The sequence below is a fragment of the Phocoena phocoena genome, chromosome 9 (genome assembly GCF_963924675.1).
Source record: "Phocoena phocoena chromosome 9, mPhoPho1.1, whole genome shotgun sequence".
In the NCBI taxonomy this organism is placed as follows: Eukaryota; Metazoa; Chordata; class Mammalia; order Artiodactyla; family Phocoenidae; genus Phocoena; species Phocoena phocoena.
In genome coordinates, this window is record NC_089227.1 from 63,556,912 (window position 1) to 63,563,978 (window position 7,067).

The window sequence follows — 7,067 nt, forward strand, 5'->3', positions numbered from 1 at the left end:
TGAGAAATGATATTTGCAAATGACCAAGATGTAGTATTTAGAATATATAAAAACTCATACAAATCAGTAAGAAAAGACAATAGAAGGCAGATAGAAAAATGGGCAAGGCTTGACTTCAGAAAAGAGATTCTCCAAATGGCCAATAAACACATGAAAATGGATGTTAAATCTCATTAAAAGTCAGGGAAAAGTAAATTAAACCACAATGGAATACTAAACGTACCCACCAGATTGACAAAAATTAAAAAGCTTTGACAATATTAAGTGTTGGTGAGGATGTGAAGTATCAGAAATTCTCGTTCTGTTCTTGTGGGTAAATAATTAGTACAACCATTCTAGCCTTTAACTAATAAAAATTAAGGATGCATGTACCCTGTAGCCTTTAAATTCCATTCCTGAGTACAGATACTACAGAAGAGTATAATTATGTGTGCCTTGATATCTGTGAAAGAATATTCATAATAGCATTGATTTTAAGAACTCCAACTGGAGGAAAACAAATGCCCACCAGTACAACAGATAAATAGATTGTGGTATATTTCATACAATAGACTACTTTGCAGCAGCAGAAATGACCAAAACTCCCACGATAGCTGCCCGCCACAACATGAAAAATTCTTTAAAAACATAATATAAAAGTGAAGAAGATAGACACCAAAAGATACTATATGATTTCATTTATGTAAAATTCAAAAACAGCCAAATTATACTATTGTATTTGGGGATGCACCCATGGACATTAAAATTCTAAAGCGAAACAAGGAAACTACTTTTTATAAAAGCCAAGATTGGGGCACCTTTGTGGGGAGGGAAGAGCTGTGCTTAGGAGGGAGCCTGCAGAAAAGAGGCTGGCAGGGCTCTACTTCTTGCTCTGGGTGTTCACTTTCTAATTACTCATTAAGTGATATGTTTAAGTTTCGTGCACTTTTATGAGTGTGTGTTACATTGCACAATAAAAAGAGTTTCTAAGACTGTATTTTTTAAAAGCCTTTTAGGACCATTATTCTGGAAGCTGTGCAGAGAAGGGAGCCAGACTGGAAACAGAGAGGTGATCAATTGGGTCTCAGTTACATACAAGAAACAGCAGAGACGAGATGGTTCAAAGATCCTTCTGGGTTCCTTCTCTGCATCCGAGCCAGCATGTATCATTAGCATCCAGTAATAGGAATATTTGATGCCAACATTTTTCAGAATCTGCAGAAATATATCTTGGCTCCTCCACAGAGCCTTGGGTGTCAGTTCAGCAAAAATCAGTAACTAGCTTCTGTTCTCTTGTTGCCTATTCAGGGGTCCTTGAGTCCTGAAGATTTTACTCCTAGCCTCCCATGTACTTACAAAGAGTCTCCTCCTCCTGTTTCCATCCCTTCTGCCCTTTCTCCTCCCTCATGTATAGCAGATAGATAATACACGTGCTACGTTAATCCCAGATCACAGCTGAATCAGCATTCCTCCAGATAGGATTTCATGTAAATAGGGAACACTTGAGGTGGTGTTACCTATCCCCAAAGAACTAATTGCTAAAAAGTAGGTACTTTTGGCCTGCAGGAGGGGGCTAGAAGAAATATTTGGGGCCAAAATCATGTAATTCATCTCTATAACGATTTGACAGGGTTTAAGAAGGCTGATCAAATGGTCCCAAATCTGGCTGTATCACAGAATCACCCAAGGGGTTAGAAAAAATGTACAGATTTTGAGATCCCCAACCGCATTCTGAATCACTGGTTTCTGGGTAGAGCCTGGAAATCTGTATGTACAGCAAGCAACTCAGATGATTCTGGTGCAGGGGGCTCTGGTGCAGCTCTTCAATGGGCCAGTACTCAGGAGCCAGCACTCAAAAGCATGCCGGGTCATTAGAGCCCACGTTCCTCATGGCCAGGAAATGTGTGGGCCACCTTTGCTTACCTCCGTCCAGTTGCCCTGGGTCCAACCTGAGGACAAATGTTCTTCTAAGAGTCCAACTTGATCACCTTGCAACTCTCCAGATATCTGTTAGGTAAAACCAGGACAACTCTAATTTCTTCCCTCCACTCTGAACTAAATGCTGTTCCGCCCCCACCCAAGAAGACAGACCTTAGTATAAAGTAGTTCTGCATGCAGGTAGATATCCAAAAGAAAGTCAAGTGGGGAAGTATGGCCACAAGTTTATGTGATGTCCGGGAACAAAGAAGGATGCCTCTGAAGGGATGTTTTGGGGGCCGTAACAACATGCAAATGGGGTATCACATTGAAGCCCTTGAGAGCAGCCTTTCTTAACTTTTTGATCTCAGGACCCCTTTATGCTTGTTTATGTGGATTATACCCATAGATATTTACTGCATTAAAAATTAAAAGTGAGAAAGGGCTTCCCTGGTGGTGAAGTGGTTGAGAGTCCGTCTGCCGATGCAGGGGACGTGGGTTCGTGCCCCGGTCTGGGAGGATCCCACATGCCGCGAAGCGGCTGGGCCCGTGAGCCATGGCCGCTGAGCCTGCGCGTCCGGAGCCTGTGCTCCGCAACGGAAGAGACCACAACAGTGAGAGGCCCACGTACCGCAAAAAAAAAAAAAAAAAAAAAAAAAAAAATTAAAAATGAGAAAATGTTTAATATTTACTTATGAATTAATTTATAAATAACAATAATAAACTCATTACATATTAATATAAATATCTCCTATATGGAAAGTAACTGTAGTTCCCCCTTCAAAAAAAAATTTAGCGAGAAGAGTGACTTGTTTTAACTTTTTGCAAATCTCTTTAAGTTTGGCTCAATAGAAGACAGCTGGATTTTCAGATCTTCTGCATTCAATCTGTGGCAATATGTTGTTTTGATAGAAATATATAAAGAAAATCAGGCTTCACACAAATATGTAGTTAGGGAAAAAAGGAGTATTTTAATCTGCTTCTGCACTCAATCTGTTGTGCTAGTCCATGCCATGTAACCTCTGGAAAATTCCACTGTACACATGAGAGAATGAAAATGAAAAAGGCAAAAACATTCTAGTGCTACTATGAAAATAGTTTTAATCTCACAGACCCTCCCTGAAAGCTTCTCTCCACCCACCAGGATCAGGACCACACTTGGAGGACTGCTGCCTTAAAGAAAAACAGTGTGCACATTTGTTTGCCAGTAGCAACAGCTATTGTTTTAATACTGCTGTCTTGGCTGTACAACTGAGGCAGGGTGAGGTGGGTAGGCTAATGGACCACACGCCTCTGTTTGCAAAGCTGGGGAAAGCACTAATTATAGGCAATTATGATTGAGGCTTTGCTCCAAGACGACACCTCAACAGGTAAACCTAGTGATTAAACCTGTCTCTGCTGGGAGCCACAGCCCATAGTCCTACTCAAACAAGATACTCAGGGCATGTCCAGGACTGGGGACAAGAGGTGCTTGGACTGAGAAACAGACTGGCCAGTATTCACCTCAACAGTTGTGGTGTTTACAGGGTCCTGAGTGTGGGCAGACAAATGGCTCTCCTCATTTGCTCAATGCACTTGCTAGGTGAGCCTACCCAGACCACATTCTTTAATACTGCAGCTGCCAACCCTGCAATCCTGATCTCTCACGCCGTTCTGTGTTTATCTTTGCACCAGCACTTATCACCTCCCAATACACTATATAATGTACTTATTGATTATGTTTATTGCTTATTGCCTGCATCTCCCATGAGACAAGTATCTTTGTCTATTTTCTTCACTGCTATATCCTCAGGACCAGAACAGTGCCTGGGATAGAGTAGGTGTCAATAAATATTAGTGAACTAGTCAGATTTACAGAAGAAGGGGCAGAGAAGAACATCACCAGCCTGCAAGCAGCCTGCACCCAAGAGAGGAGGAGGGCTGAGCTGAGCATGCCCAGTTTATTCTCTCCAAATTCCTGACGCAGATTAGACCATTCCTTCCCCTTTGGGTGACTGAAGAGCAAATAAAAGTTGAAAATGTGGCATCTCCACATGAAAGGAAACATCAGAAATGAACAAGCATCACCAACCATCGACTTTCAATTGTTTGTTCTCAACCCCTTTGTGCTTTAACTATTTAGCCTATGGTCAACCAGGGGTGTGGTGATCCTCAGATGAGGAGACCAGAAGTTCTATCAAGACCTTTCTACTCCTCTTTCATCAGACACTCCCCCAGTGCCATCCACAGCATCTGGGCCCTTTATGTCCCTACTGTTTCTCAGCTCCAAGCCCACCCTCCACTCCACTTTTGATGCTGAAGGTGGGGCGGGGACTCTGCAAACCACATTTCCCAATTCCTTTGACAGTTGTTTCTTGTTAGGTAGGGTCCGCCAAAGGGAGATGGGCAGGATATTGTAAAAAAAGAACACATCTTGGGGAGTATGGGGGGCTCATTTCCTGTCTTCCAATCATCAGCTTCATCATCTCCTCAGAGTTACTAGCAGGATTCAGACCACACTTCTCCTCGGGTGCATAGAGCTTGACCCAGGAATCCCAGCATCTGCCCTGGGGGCCCTCCTCTGAACTCCTAGGGTAACTCCACGTCTTTCCTTTTGTTCCCCCAGTCTGAGGGATGGTAGCTGCTTTCTGCAGTTATTAATCTCTATGTTACAATTCTTCTTTGCTATTTAAGCTCTCCAGCACCTGTGTACCCAATTCCCTGCACTGAGACCCTTCTATTTGAAATATCTACAATGGCTCCTCTTTCCCTTGGATGGCCCCTGACTGGTACAGCTCCTTTGTGGATCCTCCTGGGACCACTGGTGGACAAGTTAGAATTGATCCCCAGAGGGTTCCTACATGAGTCAGAAAATCTCCATTAATTAAATCTCTACATTGCTGGAAATTAATTCCCTATTCCATTTCTCTTTCCTAATGATGTCCCTCCACATTGTCCAATATAGCTAGAGTGACTGTACAGCCCAGTTCAATCCAAACAGTATAGGTTTATGCCTGTTGTCCCAGCATAATTATTAACAGAGCCTCCTTTCTCTCTCAAAACTATCCTAGTTTGGGTGATAAATTATATCGTCACTCTAAATATAGATCATTATATGTTCTACAAAGAAATTAAATGACGGTAAGATACTCCAGCAATAAAATACCAATTACAAGATGTTCCAAGTTTGAATATCAACCCCTTCTCACCACGAATTTTCTGGGAAGAAATTAAATTTCAATGATTAAAGCCAATGATTAAGTTAAAGTCCAAAGATATTAAAGTCCAAAGGATTTAAGGTCTCAAATCATATTCTCTTCCCCTTGTGATTTAAGGGTCGAGGAAAATTAGAGTCCAATTCCCTCCCAATTTGTTATTCAACTCCTATGTTTTATTCCTCAATGTTCCAAGGACCTGCACCAAATGTTGGAGCTGAGGGGTCCAAAAATAGCCTCTCTCTTCCCATGAGAGCTTTGAACAGATTATAAAATAAAACAAAGGATGACAGAAGGGAAATTAAAACAACACCCTTATGTGCTCCCTTTTAGCATGATCCATAAAAACTTCCCATGCTCTCTCCAACTCCATCTGCAAGCTGAATGGAAAGAACTCTGAGGACTTAGAAAAGGGTGAAGCTAAGAAATTTTCAGAAGTTGTTTCTTGCAGCACTTAGGTCACCCTGCCTGATATACCCACCAGGTTCCTGGAAGCACTGACCCAGGACAGGTATTCCTACAGCAGGGAGTTAGCTGTGCAGGGGAGACATAAAGGAGCAGAAGAAAACTTCTGTACCCTGTGGACAGCCCAAGCCCAGGAGAAAGAGAGTGGAGCTGAGCTGAGCATGCTCAGCATCATCTTCCCACATTCAAGCCGGTCAGATTAAACTCCACCAGGTAGGACTGAGGGGTCCTCTTTCCAGAGACTAAGATGATCACACCTTCCCAGGGAAGGATCTATCTCCCCACCAAGAGAGTGTTTTCTTTTTGTGCACCCCCTGTTTTGACCTCCAACAATCTTTCCTTTGCTCCCCATCCAGATTCAATTAGCTCTTTCTCAAGACACACCCCCTCCTAACTTCCTTAGGTATAAAATAGAGGAGAACTACACTTGCTTCTCTCTTGTGACTAGCCCACGGAAAGCCAGCCAAATAGTCCTCGTTGGACAAAGTTGGGTGAAAGTTAAAGGAGAAACAACGCCTTCTTGACCTGCCTCTCTACCTGCTCCCAATTTCAGAGTCCACAAAGGGTCATTCTTAGTAGACATAACAGGAGATCCTTAGCACATTCTTTTATTGTTTCTTTTAAAGAATAGCGGCATTTCCTTACAAATCACCAGGCTTTTTCTGAGGGAAGTTTGTGCCCTCAGCAATTCCCTGCCTCAGATTCCACCCGCCCTGGAGACCACCTTCCTTTGCTTGAAATGGAGAGAGAAAAGCTCAGATCCTCACCATAGCAGGAATAATGCTGGCCTGGGCTCCCTTTAGTGTGCCTACCAGTCTTTTCTGAAGGACACTGTCCTGCACAGCCGTTAATACTCAGGCCAATGTTTGGTCCCATGTGGCCTAGCACCTCCTGGCCAAAGCGGATTAGACCAAGGTAGACCCCCAATCCATGGGGGCTCATCCACAGACTGGTCAGCATACTATGGACAAGAGACTGAGTCATTTAGGGGGAATTGAAACCCAAATTTCATATGATTCAAATGGGAGAGGTCACAATGGACACTTTCAAGCCCATAAGACAGCAGGACCCATGAGTAAGCAGAGGAAGTTGACTGATAGAGAAAGGACAATGGGGTAGTTGTACAGAGAAATGCAAATGGAGAGAGGAGTGGGGAGAGAGGCCCGAGACAAAGAAAGAGAGAGAGAGGACACAGCTTGGAGGAACCTATCCACGGCAGTATCTTGGATCCTGACAGTTGTTCAGTTCCTTCTACATCTGTCCTTATAATAACCCTCTTTTTCCTTGACTTAACTGGAGTGCATCACTGTGCCTTGTCTGACTAGAACAATTCATTTCCCTAAATGTTATCAAACTGTGATGAGTGATCCCCTAGAAGACCATGAACATGTGGGCTTCTTCCTACCTACCTGTCAGGTGGCTTGAGCAACTAGCTTTGGGAAGAAGTTGTGAATGAATAATAGAAAGTTTGGCAAGATCGGCACTTTGGGAAGAAAGGAGAATAAGTAGGTG